The following is a 20,650-nucleotide window of genomic DNA, read 5'->3' as shown; positions in this document are numbered from 1 at the left end:
CAACTTGGGTTTACGTGGTGTAGATCATGTCTTAATTATGTGAGTGATTTTTTTTTAGGTAGTTACAGAGATGGTCGATGAGGGTGGGGCACTGGATGTTATCTACATGAATTTCATTGAGCCACTTGAGAAGGTCCCTCACAATTGGCTGATCCAGATAGAAAGGATGCATTAAATCGACAATGAATGGATAGTATGGATTCAGAAGTGACTGGCCCTTGAAAAGTGAAGGTGGTGATGGAAGCCTGTCTGTCTTGGGTAAACTTATACCTCTCATTTTGTTTGTTTTAGATTGGTCACAGTGTTTGAGCTACCGAAAGAAAATAGACACACACACACCGAGAGCAGTTCAGTTTGTACAAGTCTTTATTACTAATAGCTAGCTGAATTCACACTACAATATGCAAGCCCTTCCCAATTATACTTATCAATGCCTGGACTGGTCCTAACTGCCAAAGCAAGGCGATGACTGCACACTTGTAGTAGGTTGTCTGGGTGCCGGTAGCAGCTTCTCCACCTCCCCGGACCGGGACGTTGGTTTGGAATCTTGAAGTTCTTCTTCTTGCTGAAGTATGTTGCCACCTCTTGGAGAGTCTCAATCTTCAGCAGTGGGACCATGGCTTATATTACCCAAAAGTTTACATCAGTTCTTATCTCTTCGAACAAATGATTTAATTATCTTCAAGGTCTCCTGACAGTCTGGGACCAACAAAAGACAACTGCATCTCATGGCCTCGTGGTGGTGTAAATTGGATTATGTCTTCTGATGCAACTGCATCCATTCTTGCATAAGCTGGTCTAAATCCTCCATTACATTCCACCCCTTGATCACAGCCTGTCACTTATGAGACCTAACAAGCATTTGAGTACAGAAGGAACGAAAAAAAGAAACTAAAACTATAATAAGCACAAAAATACGCAATAATGCGAGCAACCAACGGAGAATATTGTGGTCCAATCCCCTAAATATACCATTTAACCATGAATCAAGGCTCAAACTATCCTTATGGGCCACAATACCAGACACTGAAGCTCACAAACAGATTTTGAAACATGCTTAACAATATCAGATATATTAGTGGATACATCGGACCGTGTCCCCCACGGGCAACTCGCTCGGAACGTCCTCGACATTACAAATCCATTTGCTGGCATCAAAGCAGCGGTTAAGCCAGATCAGCAGGAGCACAAGATGGAGGACCTGGAACAAAGAAGCCTGACATATGTCACTCACGATGCTGTAAGCGTTCAGTATTTAAGCAAACTAAATCATCCTGTCCCTCAATAGCTACCCACCGAGTGTTACCCTGGGCAGGTGTCACTATTTCCCCTTTTACAGGAGGGCCACTACCTGATGGTGCCACCCATACCTTTTGTCTGGCATTCTCTGGCTCGGGAATGGGGGGAAAATACTGTTTTCCTCTGGAATAGGCTGTAGTTCAGAAGCGTGAAGAAGTCGGTGAAAAGGTGTACCTCCCTTCAAAGGGCGATGATTCAAATTGTCGACTGCCTGCTGCAGCACATGGCACCACCCCTTCAGGGTCCCCAGTGGTGTTAACAAATGAATTTTTTCCTTCAGTAAGCCATTCATTCATTCAACTAACCCAGCAGCCTGCGGGTAATAAGGAATATGGTGGACCCATAAGATACTGTTGTCAGCTGACCAATCACAGATTACCTTCCCGGAGAAGTGCGAGCCATTATTAGACTGAATTTCCTCTGGTACATCATAACAAGAAATTAAATGGTTTAGTCCTTGAATGGCGCTAGCTTGGTCAGCCGTCTTGGTGGGAAAAGCAAAAACCAGGCCCAAAAAAGTGTCAACCATTACTAGGACGTAATGTTTACCCATACAGTCTGGCATAGGGCCTATGTAATCAATTTGCCAGACCGCAGCTGATCGAGCTCCCCGTCTTATTCGGCCATGCGGACCAGGAGGAACAGTGCGGAACTTCACAAGCTGGCATGCTGGGCATGTATGCACAAACATGCGGACATCGTCCTTATGGACGGGTAAGGCATGTGTACGGGCCCACATAGCTGATCCCTTCTCCCCCAAATGGCCACTCTGTTCATGTGCCCATCGAGCCAGGGGGACAGTAGCGGCGCGGCTGATAGTGGCAAGCTGATCTGCTACTGCATTATGTTGTGCCATGTTCGTCGTCACATTGGTATGGGCATCAACGTGATATACGGTTATCTCACGATGATGGGAAGCATCCCACAACAGCTGCCACAACTGTTTGCCCCATACTAGGTGGTCATGTATCAGCCAGTTGTTCTTTTGCCAATCAGGCATCCATACCACTAGTCCATTAGCCACAGCCCAGGAATCAGTAAACAAGCGAAGAGGGTGATCATGGGGGTCTAGTGGTAAAGTGACTACCTTCAACTCAGCATACTGACTGGAGCCACCATCTCCCTCCTCCAATAAGTGAGTTCCTGACCTGGGATGGTAAGCCACTGCCTTCTACTTCTGCTTTCCTTGCACCCACCGGCTGCTACCATCAGTAAACCAGGCGTCCTCTTGTTCTGCTTTCTGTACCATCTCTTCCGTGGCCCCTTGGATCATCACATCATCAATATAATGGTGAATTGAGAAGGAAGGCGATACTGGCACCATCTCCAAATCACGGGCAATTAGGTTGTGGCAAAGAGTGGGAGAGTGTACATAGCCCTGAGGGAGGTGGGTGAAGATATACTGGCGCCCCTTCCAGTTAAAGGCAAACTGATCCTGTGAGACCTCAGCTATAAGAATACTGAAGAAAGCGCTAGCGAGATCAATGACAGCATACCATGTTCCTGAGTTCGCAGTAGCAATGTTTTCAATAGGAGTGACAATGTCCGGAACTGCCGAAGCAAGTGGTGGGGCATGTTTGTTCAAGAAACAATAATCAACTGTCATTCTCCAGGAGCCATCTGGCTTCTGAACTGGCCAAACAGGGCTATTAAAGGGCGACGTTGCGGGCCTCACTACCACTTCTTCTTACAAAGCATTGATGGTGGCAGTAATCTCTTCCTGCTCCCCAGGGAGGCGACATTGTGGAATGCACACTGATTTCATGGGGGTGGCACCATCACAGGATCCCACTTAGCCTGACCCACCACTAGTCTTTTAGTAATAGTCTGAATTCCAAATGCAAATCCCCCTTGGCTAGTATTAAGGGCCGTACCGGCCAACATATTAATACCCAGGATACACTCGTCAGTGGCAACCACCAGGGCATGTAACCATATAGGGGAAGGGCCATCACCCACCGTGGCGTGGTCTTTTATTTCCTTCGCCAGGGTGATCGCTCCTCCCATCCCCTCTATTCGATAGGTCGGTCCAGTCCAGAGGTCAGGATTACCCGGAATCACCAAGTGCTCCGCAAAAATTTCGATCAAGGCCAAATATTGGAGGTCATTACCCCCACCCCAATGGACTGTTAACGGTATGTAGGGCCGTGGGTCCCCATGTATCCGCTGTATCTCAATGGAGTAGACACGGGGACCCTGCCCACACCCTCATGCTTTAGTAGGGTTCAGGGGCTTCCAGGCCCACATGCCACTATTATCCATAAGAGCCTTTTTAACCATTTGTTGTATCTCATCACGGATAACTGGAGCAAGAGAAGCTGGCTCGATAGGAGCAGCAGTGGGAGCAGAAGGCACAGCTGGGCCAGGAGGTCGCAGCAGCTGGGGATGATATTCCCCTGCCTTCATCTTATAAAGGACCACAGTAGGTTTCCCATCAATATCACGTTTAGGCACGCCTAACTTTAACAAGGTTAGAAAAAGGTCCTTTCTTGTCGGTCCGTTATTACCAGCAGCCCCTCTCTTTTCATCCTGCTTGTCTGATTTAACCTGGGTTGTACGTGAGTGGATTTTACTTCCCAACTCTAATTCTCTTAGCCCAGATAAGGCGTGCACCGCCTCAGACACAGGGTGCCCAATTACAGACAGAACCAGTCCCTGTACAGTGGGTTGGGCGGAACGAACTAATCAGGTGTGCATTCCGGCTGTGAATATCTCTTCATCAGGGCTCCCCCCATGTACCCACAGCCTCAAACGCCCTACATACAAGGCAGAGGCCAGGCCCTGCTGATGAATTACTCCTATACCCTCCTCTGGGGTCCCCCAATTGTTCTGCAAATGTAAATCCCAATCTACTGGTGATGGGTATACTTGTAGCAGGGCATCCCCTAGAGCAGGGGTGTCAAACTCAAATTCACGGAGGGCCAAAATTAAAAACTTGGACTAAGTCGAGGGCCGAACTAAATATTTATTGAAAATTTTCAACAACTCCTGCATGTTTTGTCTTCTTTCAACATATGTAATGTTAAACTTTTTCTTATTAAAATAAATGTTTAATAATAGTTTTGGATAAACTCTTTCCAGAAGCATTAACAAATGAGAAATAAAATATTCAATAAATAATATTTCTCTATAGAGGATTTATCAAATGTTGCTAGTGTGCTGTCGAATAGTAAAATCTGAGGGCTATTGAGAATGTGGGAGAATAACATGATTCCTGAAACAATCAAATGGGTGACTGATTGTGGGCATGAACTCTAGCAGGGTTATTTGCCATGCCCTTTTTCCATTGGTACAGATATCCTTTGATTTACACACTTTTCAAGTTTTATGCCTAATGAGCTTGTATCCAGGTGCAGGACCATTTTTAACCAGGAATATATTTATCACTGTGACATGAAACTATTGGAAGATCGTTTTATCCTGAGTTTAAAGTTCATAATACTTACTCAGGCCTGTGTGCGGGAGTGCGGGGTTTGCGGGCGATCGGGTTGGACAACGACATTGGATCTCGCTGCAGGGCGGCATCTCGGCGGATCAGCGGCCCCGTCACCGTGAGTCGCGAATCGGCCTGCAGCAGGGAGGGGGAGTGGGCAACGGTCCTGGCGAGGTCAGGCCCGAGGCCTCCGGTTCCGGGCGCTGGGAAGCAGCCTTGGCTTCCCCTGACACCGGCCAGGCCCCAAAACCAGAGTCCACGGTGAGACCCTGCAACGTAAACAGAGGAGGTGGGGGAGATTAGCGGGCTGACGCCAATGCATTCTGGGATTTGTTGTATTACTGTGCATGCGCTATACTGGCGCGGCGGCCAGCGGGCCACCTCTAATACATTTTTGAAATGATTTTGCGGGCCAAATATAATTATATCGCGGGCCAGAGTTTGACATGTGTTCCCTAGAGTGTCAAGTAAGTAATCCACCTCTCTTCCTCTACCCCGCAGCTCAGCAGTGACCCAGATATCAGTAGTCAATGTTCCTAATCCCAACAATTCCTCAGGGGTTAAATATACATTACCCCCTCCTTGCTCCCAAACACGCAGGAGCCAGGCCGCCAGAGTTTTTCTTGCCTTTTGCCTAAATCGATCTCCAATGGCAGCCAGCTCTTTTATAGAGAAGTCACGGATCATTGACTGCTCTTGACCTCTGCTCCCACTTTGACCCACAGGGTCCTTTGCCCAGTGGACAGGATGAGGCCTAGGCCTTCCCGTAGAGGGGGTAGGCCATAGAGCATAAGCAGGGGTTCGGGTATTTTCCCCTGGGTCCGCTTGGAAGATCGGGGTATCTAACCCTTCAATCTCTATCCTTACATCATCCCCCCTTCCGTCTGTTTGGGAAGTCTACTGCCTTATGGGGTGGGCGTGAACAGCAGGTGGAGAGGGCAGTATGTTAGGCACATGCTGAGGAGTATCTGCATTATTACCATGGTCATCTTTCCAGATATTCCCGTCCCATTCATCAATTACATCAGGATCATCGCCATTCCTTATCATGGCACGATGTGGATCGGGTTCTACTCCATGCCTTTCTTTATCTGCACAGAGCTGCTGCCAGAGTTTACTATTACGGCAGATCATTTGGACATGCTTATCTTCCCATTCTTTGGCTCGGTCCTGACTGGTGCAAACAATCTCACTCATCATGGAACAGCGTTTTCGCAGGGCTTCTAGCTCCTCCTCTAGTTGCTCTCTCCTACGCTGAGATTCTACTTCTCGCTGAACTGATTCCGCTTCACGCTGAACGGAGTGGCGTAAGGCTGTGGCTAGCAGCCAAAAACCGTCCGTCAGTGTCCCCTTTTTACCAGGAAATTTACTTTCTCGAAAGAGCGTGCAACCCGCTCTCCCAGAGGTGCACTTGATGGGTCTAACTTCTCATCCCAACTAATGGGAGGTCCCAACAAAGACAGGGTATTGGCCAACATGCCAAACCCATCGTCTTTGGAAGTCCATCTGGAATCAAGAACTGCTCAGGGCTCACCTCTTTCTTTCGGTGAAACATCTTGAGACCAACCCTGATCGCTGCACCAATTGTCTTGGGTAAACTTATACCTCTCATTTTGTTCGTTTTAGATTGGTCACAGTGTTTGAGCTACCGAAAGAAAATAAACACACACACACACACACACACACACACACACACACACACACCGAGAGCAGTTCAGTGTATACAAGTCTTTATTACTAAATAGCTAGCTGAATTCACACTACAATATGCAAGCCCTTCCCAATTATACTTATCAATGCCTGGACTGGTCCCAACTGCCAAAGCGAGGCAATGACTGCACACTTGTAGTAGGTTGTCTGGGCGCCGGTAGCAGCTTCTCCACCTCCCTGGACCGGGATATTGGTTTGGAATCTTGAAGTTCTTCTTCTTGCTGAAAGATGTTGCCACCTCTTGGAGAGTCTCAAACTTCAGCAGTGGGACCATGGCTTATATTACCCAAAAGTTTACTTCAGATCTTATCTCTTTGAACAAATGATTTAATTATCTTCAAGGTCTCCTGACAGTCTGCGACCAACAAAAGACAACTGCATTTCTTGGCCTCATGGTGGTGTAAATTGGATTATGTCTTCTGATGCAACTGCATCCCTTCTTGCATCAGCTGGTCTAAATCCTCCATTACATTTACATGAAGTTAATTGAGCCACTTGAGAAGGTCCCTCACAATTGGCTGATCCAGATAGAATGGATGCATTAAATCGACAATGAATGGATAGTATGGATTCAGAAGTGACTGGCCCCTTGAAAAGTGAAGGTAGTTGTGGAAGCCTGTCACCCATGCTGTCAGAGGGAAAGGTCTTGGGAATCCTTTTGTTTGTGATGTACATAAATGGTGTGGATAAAAATGTACGTGTGTGGGTCTGTAAATTTGCAGGTGACTCTGTGGAGTTGTGGACAAAGAATATAACAGGATGAAAATCAGTTACAGATATGGGCAGAGAAATGGCAGATGGAGTTTGATCTAGACCATTTTGAGTTTTTGAACTTTGGGAAGTCAGAAGTAAAGATGACATATACAGTTCATGGCAGGACTCTTCAAAGCATTGATGTGCAAAGAGATCTGGGATCCACAGCTCCTTGAAAAGTACCGAAGGTGCTAAAGAAGGTATGTGGTATGCTTTTCTTCTTCTGATGGGGCATTCAGTACAAAAGTGAGCAAGACATGTGGCAGTTATATAAATCTGGTTGGAGTCACTTGGAGAACTGCATGGAAAGGAGTCATGTGATGGAGTAGTGGCCGGTCAGAGAATTCCAGCCCTCTCCGGAAAAGTTAAAAAAAAACGCACAAAACACAAAGGTACAAGATTAAAATTTAAAACAAAGTAAAAATAAAGGTGAGAAGAAAATGGCAGCAAAGAGAGAAAAGTCGAAAACAACGGGAAGAAGAGAAGAAAGAACGTCGGAAGAAGAAGGTGAAGGCCTTACCTGTCCGAGGAGGCCCGCCGCGGAGAGAGAAGCCCGCTCCCTCAGGTCAGTGGAAGTCCCGGGCTCGGGACTACAAAAATAGCTCGCAGAGCCGAGTAAAAGTGCGCAACCGCGCATGAAAAAAAACACACTGACGGGAGGGGGGAACAGCTGCAGAGTCGATCTCCACAGCTGAGAGAGACACCTGCACCACAGCAGCAGGTGCGGAACATGGAAAATAACGACAACAAGAAAGAAGAGGGTAAAAGAAAACAAGGAAACAACAGATGGTCAACCCAGAGGAAGAGGAAGAAGAAGAACAGAAAGAAATGGAAGAAGAGAAAAGCAAGACAATGGATATATCTTTTTTTAAAGAATATATGGAATCAGTGAAAGAATGGCAATTACAAGAATTTAATGAGATAAAAAGAAGAATTAAGAGTGCAGAAGAAAAAATGAATAAAATGGAGATGGTCATATCAGAGATAGGAAAAAGAGTGGATAATGTGGAAGAATGAGAAATAATCATAGAAATGGAAGTAGAGGACTTAAAAGAGAAATTAGAAGAATCTAATAAAAAAGTTAAAGAGGCACATGAGCTGTTCGCTCAGAAGATAGATATAATGGAAAACTATAATAGAAGAAATAATATAAAAATAGTGGGCCTTAAGGAAGATGAAGAAGGCAAGAATATGAGAGAATTTATAAAAGATTGGATCCCCAGGGTCCTAGGAAGTCCAGAATTACAGGAAGAAATGGAAATAGATAGGGCACATAGAACATTAGCCCCGAAACCACAACAGCAGCAAAAACCAAGATCCATTTTAGTAAAATTCTTAAGATATACAACAAGAGAAAATATATTGGAGAAAGCAATGAAGAAAATAAGAGAAGACAAAAAGCCACTGGAATACAAAGGTCAAAAATTTTTTTTCTATCCAGACATAAGTTTTGAACTCCTGAAGAAGAGGAAGGAGTTCAATACAGCAAAAACGATCTTATGGAAAAAAGCATATAAATTTATGTTAAAGTACCCAGTGGTACTTAAAATAGTTATTCCAGGGCAACAAAACAGACTATTCTCGGATCCAGAGGAAGCACGAAAATTTGCAGAACAACTACAAAACAAGCAGAGCAATGAAGACATGTAATGAGAGTAAAAATGACCACGAACTATATGTATATGTGGGTATATAAAGTGAATTCGCAAATCCAAATGGAGAGGGGAGATGTGGTTGCCCGACAAGGGATAAAGGGCAACTCAAGAGGGGGAGGGGAGAATGGGGTTAAAGAAGTTTTAAATAGGAGAATAAGGAAAATGTTTGATCTTTTAGAAATGTTGTTTTATAAAGTGTTCTAAACAAGAGAGCAGAAATGGATAAGAAGGAAAGGTAATGATGGAGAAACGGAAAGGGAAGATAAACAAAGTATGAAATGGCTACGTTGAACTATATGACTTTAAATATTAACAGAATACATAACCAAATCAAAAGGAAGAAACTGCTAAATTTACTGAAAAAAGAAAAAAATTGATATAGCATTTGTGCAAGAAACACATTTAACTGAATTGGAGCACAAGAAATTAAAGAGAGATTGGGTAGGACATGTAACAGCAGCGTCGTATAATTCAAAAGCAAGAGGAGTAGCTATATTAATCAGTAAAAATGTACCAATTAAAATAGAAGAGGAAAAAATAGATCCAGCAGGGAGCTATGTAATGATAAAATGTCAGATATATTTGGAGTTTTGGAATCTACTCAATGTATATTCACCTAACGAAGAAGATCAAAAGTTTATGCAAGATATTTTTTGGAAGATAGCAGATACGCAAGGGAACATATTAATAGGAGGGGATTTCAACCTTAATTTGAATTCAAATATGGATAAAACTGGGGAAAAAAATTAACAGAAAGAACAAAGTAACTAAATTTATAACTAAATCAATGCAAAAAATGCAACTTTTGGATATATGGAGGAAACAACACCCAAAGGAAAATGAATATTCATATTATTCGGGAAGACATAAAACATACTCAAGATTAGACCTATTTCTGTTATCAGCTCGTATGCAAGATAGAGTAAGAAAAACAGAATATAAAGCTAGAATATTATCGGACCATTCACCCTTGATATTGACAATAGAGTTAGAGGACATCCCTCCAAGAATGTATAGATGGAGATTAAACTCCATGCTACTTAAAAGGCAGGATTTTAGAGAATTAATTGAAAGACAAATTAAAATGTGCTTTGAAAAAAATACGAAATCAGTGAAAGATAAGTTTATACTGTGGGATGCAATGAAAGCATTCATTAGAGGGCAAATAATAAGTTATGTAACCAAGATGAAGAAGGACTATAATCAGGAAACAGAGCAGTTGGAAAGGGAAATAGTAAATACAGAAAAAGAATTAGCAATGAAGGAAGATACAACTAAAAGAAGAGAATTGGCAGATAAAAAAAATAAAATATGAAACACTACAAACATATAAGGTGGAGAAGAACATAATGAAGACAAAACAGAAATATTATGAACTAGGGGAAAAAACGCACAAAATCCTAGCATGGCAGCTTAAGACAGAACAAGCTAAGAAAATGGTATTGGCATCAAGGAAAAAAGACAAACAAATCACATATAATCCAATGGAGATCAATGAAAACTTTAGAGAATTCTATGAACAATTATACCAAACTGAAAACGAAGGGAAAGAAGGCAAAATAGATGAATTTTTAACTAAAATTGAACTACCAAAATTACAAATAGAGGAACAAAATAAATTAACAGAACCATTTGAAATAGTAGAAATACAAGAGATAATAAAAAAACTACCAAATAATAAAACACCAGGAGAGGATGGATTCCCAATAGAATTCTATAAAACATTTAAAGATTTATTAATTCCTCCCCTCCTGGAAGTAATCAACCAGATTGACAAAACACAAAGCTTACCAGATTCATGTAAAACAGCAATAATTACAGTAATACCAAAGCAAGGGAAAGATCCACTCGCACCAGCGTCATATAGACCAATATCATTACTTAACACAGATTATAAGATAATAGCTAAACTATTAGCAAACAGATTAGCAGATTATGTACCTAAAATGGTAAATCTAGACCAAACTGGATTTATTAAAAAAGGACGCACAACAGACAATATTTGTAAATTTATTAACTTAATTCATGCAGTAGAAGGGAGTAAAGCGCCAACAGTAGCAGTTGCTTTAGACGCAGAGAAGGCTTTTGACATAGTAGAATGGAATTATTTATACAAAGTATTGCAAAAATTCAGTTTACCAGAGAAGTATATTAATTGGATTAAAGCATTATATAAGGGGCCATTGGTGAAAGTGACAGTAAATGGATATATATCAAAGCAATTTAACTTAAGCAGATCAACAAGGCAGGGATGCCCACTATCACCCTTATTGTTCGCGTTAGCTATAGAACCTCTAGCAGAATTGATAAGAACAGAAAATAATATAAAAGGAATAAAAATAAAAGACAAGGAATATAAAATCAGTTTATTTGCGGATGATGTTATAGTATACTTAACAGAACCAGAACTATCAATAAAAGAATTACATAAGAAATTGAAGGAATATGGGGAGGAGTCACGTGATGGAGTAGTGGCCGGACGGTGAACTCCAGCCCTCTCCAGAAAAGTCGGGAAAAACAAGAGAAAACACAAAGGCACAGAAATAAAAGTTACAGAAAAGTGAGTATAAAGGTGGAAAGAAGATGGCGACAAAAAAAGAAAAGTCGAAAGCAACGGTAAGAAGAGAGGAAGAGAAGACAAAGGAGGAAAAAGGTGAAGGCCTTACCTGTCCGAAGAGGCCCGCTGCGGAGAGAGAAACCCGCTCCCTCAGGTCGGTAAATAATGGACTACAAAAATGGCTCGCAGAGCCGAGCAAAAGTGCGCAACCGCGCATGCGCGAAGTTTCGCGCATGCGCGATGCGAATGAAAAAAAACACACCGACGGGAGGGGGGACCAGCTGGGGAGTCGATCTCCACAGCCGGCAACGACAGCTGCAGAACACCTGCAGCAAGAAGAGACCATAGAAGACAATAGAAACAAGAAAGAAGAGGAGGAAAGGGCAGCAAAGAAACAACAGATGGCCAACCCAGAGGAAGAAAAAGAGGAAGAGGAAGAGTATGGTGAAATAGAAGAAGAAAAGATAGGCAAGGTAAAGGATATACTTGCTCTTATTAAAGGATACATGGAGTCATTTAAAGAATGGCAAACACAGGAATTTAAGGATTTAAGAAAAAGAATAAACAACACAGAAGAGAAAATAATTAAAATGGAGATGACCTTAACAGAAATGGGAAAAAAAATGGACAAGATGGAAGAGCGGGCAGTAGCAGCAGAAATGGAGGTAGAAGACTTAAAAAAGAAATTGGAGAAATCTAATAAAAAAACTAAAGAGACACAAGAACTACTAGCTCAAAAAATAGAAATTGAAGGAATATGGAGAAGTGTCGGGTTACAAGATTAACGTAAATAAAAGTGAAGTAATGCCAATGAATAATGCGGATTTCTCAAAATTTAAGAAGGAATCACCATTCAGATGGCAAATGCAAGCAATAAGATACCTAGGTATACAAATAAATAAAAATCTCAGCCATCTATATAAACTCAATTATTATCCACTAATGAAAAAATTAAAGGGCGATTTAGAGCATTGGAAAGATTTACCATTAACACTAATAGGAAGGATAAACTGTATTAAAATGAACATTTTCCCAAGGATATTATACCTATTTCAGGCATTGCCAATACATTTGACAGAGAAATTCTTCAAGGAGTTAAAGAAAATAATAAGGAAATTTTTATGGAAAGGGGGGGAACCGAGGATAGCACTAGATAAATTAACAGAATGGTATAACAAGGAAGCTTACAACTGCCAAACTTTAAAAATTATTATAGAGACGCTCAATTAAGATACCTATCAGATTTTTACCAAACAAGGGAAAAGCCAGATTAGAACTAGACTAGATTGGACTAGATTAGAACTAGATAAAATATGGGAAAAGATACCTGAACACATATTATATAAATGGGATGAAAAATTGGTACAACGTAGGAGTTCTCCAGTATTACATCATCTGCTCAATATTTGGAAGAAGATTCATGTAGAAAGGAATAAAACAAATTACCAATTACCAAAACTAATAATGACGCAAAATCAGTTACTCCCTTTTACAATAGATAACCTTTCCTTTAGAGAATGGGAGAAAAAAGGGATCAAAAGAATAGAAAATTGTTTTTCAGGAAATAGATTATTATCCTTTGAACAAATGAAAGATAAATACAATATAACTCAAGATACAGTGCTGGTATATTACCAACTGAGATCCTACTTGAAGGACAAATTAGGAAGCAGTCTGAGGTTACCAGAGGGAAGTAACTTTGAATATGTGATTACAGATACAATGATAATCAAAAGATTTATAACAAATATGTATAAGGAGAATGAGGAAACAAATGGTAAAACTAAACAAAAATGGGAACAAGATTTAAATATAAAGATAAAAAAGGAAACATGGGAGAAGTTATGTTCTGGAACGATGAGAAATACAATAAATACGAGGTTACGTATGATACAATATAACTGGATACACAGGCTATACATTACAACTCAAAAGTTAAATAAATGGGACCCAACAGTATCTGACAGATGTTTTCGTTGTAAAAAAGAAATGGGAACAACAATTCATGCAATCTGGACATGTGAGAAAGTAGAAAAATTTTGGGAAGATCTAAACCAGATATTAAATAAAATTACAGAAAACAATATACCAAAAAACCCAGAGATCTTCCTCCTAAGTAACATAAAAAACAAAGAATTTGGACTTCATTTGGATGGTGCACAAAAAAGATTTGTTAAGATAGCTCTGGCCGTAGCAAAAAAATGTATTATGTCAACCTGGAAATTGGAAGATAATTTGAGAATACAACAATGGTATATAGAAATGAATAAATGTATTCCATTAGAAAAAATAACATATAGTTTAAGAAATAATATTGAAATATTTGAACAAATATGGGAGCCATACATGAAACACAATAGAGAAAATCTACCGGGGACATTTACCACCTAAATTAACGAAAGGAGAAGGAAATGAAAAGAATTGACTCAGTGGAATTTCTTGTTTATTTTTATTGAATGACAACATTGTTTGACTGGTTTAATGTATCTTAGATTTTGTACTTTAAATGGATGGGGGGGGAGGTAGGGAGGGTGGGATGGGAGGAGGGAGGGGGGAGTAAATGACACTGTATATATTTGAAAAGGAAAATGTATGTATCATGGTCAATGTGGTTTATGGTGTGAAAAATAAAAAATTTTAAAAAAAGAGAACTGCATGCAAATAGAATCATGAATGGCATCGAGAATGTGGACTGTCACTGTCTTTTCCCCAAAAACATGTTACACACAAGAGAACGTGTTTAACCTGACCCAGAGCAAGTTTTAACAAGATGTGGGAGCAAATCTTTCACTCAGACAGTGGTTGGAGCCTGGAACAAGCTGTCAGGGATAGTGGTGGAAGCAGATACAACAGTAACATGTAAGAGGCTTCTGACCTACTCAAGAATATGAAGGAAAGGGTGAACGACTTTACTTTTAGATGTGGTGAGGGCACTCGTGATGTAAAAGTTCCCCAGCTTGTTGTAAGAGCAGAACATTGCAGATGGACAGAAGATGAATGAAAGAGATTATGTTCCCAGTAGATTCACTCTTGAGTCCACCTCTCCATTGAGTGAGATGGAGATGAGTCAGGTCACCAGATTCTCTTCAGAGGAGATTGCCAAGGACTGGATGGCCAACCACACCCCTGGCGACCCCTCAACTGATGGTTAAGCCTATAACAGTGTAGTTTACCTCACTATGAAATTGTCCTTCACTTGAACAAACAAAGTTAAATCCCTTTTCATCAAGTCAGTCAGAATGAAAATATGTTGAACGATTGAATATCAATCATCAAAAATCATGAGATGTTACTTTGTGTCAGCTCCAAGCCTGTCTGAAACCTGAGACGACCCCATCAGAGGTTAAGTGTATCTATGTGTCCATGTACAAAGAAGGTGTCAGTTGAGGATGTTCCTTGCTGGTGTGTTTTTGGACACAGTAAATGAAGGACTTGGACATGACGGGTGGAAGATGTTGATAGATGGAAGGAACAGGTGAATGGATCAATGGTTTCCAGTCTATCTTTCACTGGATATGTTTATATTTCTGTATATGTATATAGTATAGTTTCACCCATCTGAAGAATGGAACACTCCCAATACACATGTTAAATACAGTGGTATGGGAGAGATCCTATATTTCAACTTTGTGAAGGCATTTACTGCACAGGCAGAAAATGGAGAGTTTCAGAAAGAAAGGGCGATTGTTCAACAGTGAAGAGCTAAGGCCTGCAGCCATGTGGTCTTGCTGCACCTGTTCATGAAAGTTATCAGTGGTCGGACAGAAAGCCAGATTTCCAAATTGGTCTCACTCACAAGGCTGGCAGGCCATCAGCAGTGCCTCTGGAAGGCTTGAGCAAGAAGCAGAATCATAACAGGTCAAATCACTGCACATTTCTGTGGCAAACACCAGCAGAATTATTTTGGGCCAAATATTATCCAAATGGTGCAGAAATGAATGCAGTAAAGATTCAGAGAGACCAAGGGCTCCAAGTGCAGAAATCATTTGCCTTGCAGCAAGCTGGAGAAAGATTCAAACAGGAAGGGTAGTCTTTATATCAGGATAACAGGACAGCAAGGGGGAGGAGTTATGCTATAGGTTAGATCACATGTGCAGTACTGAGCAGTTTGGATACCACAACCAAAACAGGAAATTCCAGCTGGACAGACCTGGACTCTCACAGGTAAGGAAAGCCACCTCCTTCAGAACCTGTGAGTGCACTTCATCCAGTCCAGGAGATTTGTCTATCTTTATTACTAAGCACTATCTCTCTAGTAATCTTGACTCTACTTAATTCTATTCCCTGAGCCCTCTATCAAGTATATTGCCATGATCTTCCTCAGTGAAGATGCCAAATCTTCATTTTGTTACCCATTATAATTTCTCCACCATCATTTTTAACATCTACTCAGGTCTCTTTTACTCCTCATATTTAAAAAAAAACTCTTAATATCCTTTTGTATGCTATTTGCCAACTTCCTTTCATAATTTGTTTTTCTCTTTCTTACTGACTTTCTGTCATTTTCTGTAAGTTTTTAAAGTTTCCCAGTCCTTTGTTCTTCCACTATTTTTTTGCTTCCTTCTATGCCCTCCCTTTTGCTTTTATTTTAGCATCAACCTCTCTCGATATCTATATTTGTGCCTTTTTTCCATTCATCATTTTCCCTTTTTCTAGGAATTTAGCTATCCTGCAGTTTCTTCATTTCTTGTAGAAATATCCTCCAATTCTGCTCTGCTGTCCTTCCATCAAGTTGACTTTTCCCAGTCCTCTGTTCCCAGGCCAGTTCCTCTCACATCCCACTGAAATTCCCTTTGTTCCACTGAAATATTGACGCACCTGATATCAGCTTTTCTTTTTCAAATTTGAAACTGAACTCTATCATATTATGTCCACGACTTCTTAAGGGTTCCATTACCTTTAGTTCCCTAATCACCCAATCGAAAACCACCAATCCCCTGGTGGCCTTATCAACAGCTGCTCCAAAGAGCCATCCCATTGCATTCTACAAACTCTCCCTCCTGAGATCAAGTACCTTCCTGACTTTCCCAATCCCCTTTCATGTTCAAATCCCACAGAATTATTTGGACATTTTCCTTTAGACATAATTTTTCTATCTCCAGCTGTCGTCCACTTCCCAGCTGCTGTTGGGGTCCTGTATATAACTTCTAATAGGGTCCTTTTACTGTTGCCATTTCTTAACTCAACCCAAAAGGATTCCACACTTCTGTCCCCATATCCCTTCTTTCTCGTGATTTAATATCATTGCCATGCCACCCACTCTACCAACCTCCTTACCCTTCCTATATACTGTGTACTCTTAGACATTACCAATCACATCCATCATTAAGCCATGTCTTGGTGGTGGCCACAGTGTCATATCTTTTAGTCTGTAGCAGTACAACAAGGTCATCACCTTTATTCCTAATGCTCCGTGCATTTAAGTACAGTTCCCTTAGACCAGTATTTGTTGCCGATTTTGCTGTATTTCTATTGAATAGCAAGTTATTCTGTCTTTTCACCTTTTGTCATCTTTGCTGCACGTTATTTTTGACTTTATTTTTTGTTTTCCTCTTTCTTGGCCCTAACACCCTGCTTCCCTTCTATCCTAATCTCCACTCACATTCTGATTCCCATCCCCTGCCAAACTAGTTTAAACCCTCCCCAAAAGCTCTAGCAAACCTGCCTGGCAGGATATTGGTCCCCCTCCAGTTCAGGTGCAGCCCATCCTTTTTGTAGAGGTTAGACCTTGCCGAGAAGAGATCCCCAATGATCCACAAATCTGAACCCCCTGCCCCCGCACCAACTCCTCAGCCACGCATTTATCTGCCATAACTTCCTGTTCCTCCCCTCTGGCAAGTGGCCTGAAATTACCACCCTTGGGGTCTTGCTTTTTAAAATTCTTCCTAACTCCCTCTTAAAGATCTCATCCCTACTCCTCTCTCTTTTTTTTTATTTTTTATTTTTCACACCATAAATCACATTAACCATGGTACACACTTTTTCCTTTTCACACAAATACAGTGCCATTTTCTCTCCCCCCCCCCTCCCTCCTCCCATCCCACCCTCCCTACCTCCCCCCTCCCGTCCATTTAAGGTATACAATCTAGGATACATTAAACCAGTCAGACAATGTTGTCATTCAATAAAAATACACCAGAAATTCTACTGAGTCCATTCTTTTCATTTCCTTTTCCTTCCGTTAACTTAGGTAATGATTGTCCCCAGTAGGTTTTTGCTATTGTATTTAATGTAAGGCTCCCATATTTGTTCGAATATTTCAATATTATTTCTTAAACTATATGATATTTTTTCTAATGGAATACATTTATTCATTTCGATATACCATTGTTGTATTTTCAAATTATCTTCCAATTTCCAGGTTGACATAATACATTTTTTTGCTACGGCTAGAGCTATCTTAACAAATCTTTTTTGTGCATCCTCCAAATCAATTCCAAATTCTTGGTTTTTTATGTTGCTTAGGAGGAAGATCTCTGGATTCTTTGGTATATTGTTTTCTGTTATTTTATTTAATATCTGATTTAGATCTTTCCAAAATTTTTTTAATGTGTTTCTTGCACAAATGCTATATCAATTTTTTCTTTTTTCAGTAAATTTAGCAGTTTCTTCCTTTTAATTTGGTTATGTATTCCATTAATATTTAAAGTCATATAGTTCAACGTAGCCATTTTATACTTTGTTTATCTTCCCTTTCCGTTTCTCCATCATTACCTTTCCTTCTTATCCATTTCTGTTTTCTTGTTTTAAATCCTTTATAAGACAACATTCCTAAAACATCAAACATTTTCCTTATTCTCCTATTTCTATCTTCTTTATCCCCAATCTCCCCTTCCCCTCCTGAGTTGTCCTTTATCCCTTGTCGGACAACCACATCTCCCCTCTCCATTTGGATTTGCGAATTCACTCGCAAGCGTCAGTTGATTTTGCAGTGACCGCAACTCCTCCCCACCCAGCCCCCCCCCAGAAAAGATTTCACTTTTCATATGTAACAAAGGTCACTCTTTTAGTTCCCTCCTTATTCCCTCTATTCCATTTCCTTCCCTTATTAATTCTTGTCTATACTATCTATATTTTCCTCTAAATACGGATACATTCATGTATGCACATTATACATATACACACATATACCTCTTTACCCACATACATATAAATTGTGGTAATTTTTACTCTTATTACATATCTTCATCTCTCTGGTTGTTTTGTAGTTGTTCTGCAAATTTCCTTGCTTCCTCTGGATCCGAGAATAGTTTTTTTTTCCATAAGATCGTTTTCGATGTATTGAACTCCTTTCTCTTCTTCAGGAGTTCAAAACTTGTGTGTCTTTTTAGTTTTCAGTCTTTTGTACTCTCGTTACACGTCTTCATCCCTCAGTCTATTTTGTAATTGTTCTGCAAATTTTCGTGCTTCCTCTGGATCCGAGAATAGTCTGTTTTGTTGTCCTGGAATAAATATTTTCAATACCGCTGGATGCTTTAGTATAAATTTATACCCTTTCTTCCATAAAATCGCCTTTGCTGTATTGAACTCCTTTCTCTTGTTTAGGAGTTCAAAACTTATATCTGGATAAATGAAGATTTTTTGCCCTTTGTACTCCAGTGGCTTGTTGCCCTCTCTTACTTTTTCCATTGTCTTCTCCAGTACCTTTTCTCTTGTAGTATATCTTAGGAATTTTACTAAAATAGATCTTGGTTTTTGTTGTGGTTGTGGTTTAAAGGCCAATGCTCTATTTCCATTTCTTGCTGTAGTTCTGGACATCCTAGGATCCTCGGGATCCAATCTTTTATAAACTCTCTCATATTCTTGCCTTCTTCATCTTCCTTAAGGCCCACTATCTTTATGTTATTTCTTCTGTTATAATTTTCCATTATATCTATTTTCTGAGCTAACAGTTCTTGTGTCTCTATAACTTTTTTATTAGATTCCTCTAATTTCTTTTTTAAGTCCTCTACCTCCATTTCTACTGCTGCTTCCCGCTCTTCCATCTTGTCCATTCTCTTTCCCATTTCTGTTAAGGTCATATCTATTTTATTCATTTTCTCTTCTGTATTGTTTATTCTTCTTCTTAAATCATTAAATTCTTGCGCTTACCATTCTTTAAATGACTCAATGTATTCTTTAATAAGAGAAAGTATATCCTTTATCTTGCCTTTCCCTTCTTCTTCTATTTCACTGTACTCTTCCTCTTCCTCTTCTTCTTCCTCTGGGTTGGCCATCTGTTGTTTCTTTGTTGCCCTTTTCTTCTTTCTTGTTTTCGTTGTCTTTTATGTTCTCCTCTTGCTGCAGGTGATCTGGAGCTGTCATTGCCGGCTGTGGAGATCGACTCCCCAGCTGGTCACCCCTCCCGTCGGTGTGTTTTTTTGCATGCGCATCGCGCATGCGCGACTCCTCGCGCATGCGCGGTTGCGCACTTTTACTCGGCTCAGCGAGCCATTTTTGTAGTCCACTTTCTTCCGACCTGAGGGAGCGGGTTTCTCTCTCCACCGCGGGCCTCTTCGAACAGGTAAGGCCTTCTCCTTCTTCTTCCGTTGTCTTCTCTTCCTCTCTTCTTACCATTGATTTCGATTTTTCTTTTTTCGTCGCCATCTTCTTTCCACCTTTATACTCACTTTTCTTTAATTTTTATTTTTGTGCCTTTGTGTTTTCCTTTGTTTTTTCCGACTTTTCTGGAGAGGGCTGGAGTTCACCGTCCGGCCACTACTCCATCACGTGACTCCTCCTCATCCCTACTCCTCTCTATGTTATTGGCTCCCACATGGACCACAAATTCTGGCTGCTCCCCCTCCCCCTCCAGAATGCTATGAACTCAATCAGAGACATCCCTGACCCTGGCACTTGGGAAGCAACAAACCATCCAGAAGCCTCAATCTCATTCACGGAACCCCCTATCCACTTGTCTAACCAACAAGTCCCCAATCACCATCACTCTCCTCTTCTCTTTCCTTCTGAGCTCGGTGACCAGCCTCTATGCCAGAGACGTGACTATTTCAACTTGTTCCTGGTAGGTCATCCCCACTAACAATATCCAAAATAGTACTCCTATTGTTGATGGGAAATGCCACAGGGGTACTCTGCACTGTCCACATCCCCTTCCCTGTAATTGGCAACCAACCGTATTAACGGTATTAATATCTAACCAATATTGAGTTAGTACTCGAGATGGCAGAGGTCGACAGCATCGAGTCCACGCTGCTGAAGATCCAGCTGCGCTGGATGGGTCACGTCTCCAGAATGGAGGACCAT

The 20,650-nt window shown here is 40.9% G+C and overlaps 1 long non-coding RNA gene across 1 annotated transcript in view; it reads right to left on the bottom strand.

Annotated features, from left to right (window-relative positions):
* Positions 1 to 370: 370 nt before the first annotated feature.
* The window catches only part of LOC138762898 (uncharacterized), a 33,396-nt gene continuing 13,116 nt past the window's right edge, over positions 371 to 20,650 (bottom strand). Inside the window, exons 3-4 of the long non-coding RNA XR_011357230.1 lie at positions 4,746 to 5,001; positions 371 to 1,201 (exon numbers count right to left, since the gene is read on the bottom strand). This is a non-coding gene — a long non-coding RNA (uncharacterized lncRNA). The remainder of the gene's footprint in view (positions 1,202 to 4,745; positions 5,002 to 20,650) is intronic.

This window comes from Narcine bancroftii, chromosome 5, assembly GCF_036971445.1.
Source record: "Narcine bancroftii isolate sNarBan1 chromosome 5, sNarBan1.hap1, whole genome shotgun sequence".
Lineage (NCBI taxonomy): Eukaryota > Metazoa > Chordata > Chondrichthyes > Torpediniformes > Narcinidae > Narcine > Narcine bancroftii.
The sequence above is the reverse complement of the archived record's forward strand: the minus strand, read 5'-3'. Positions and strand labels throughout refer to the sequence as shown.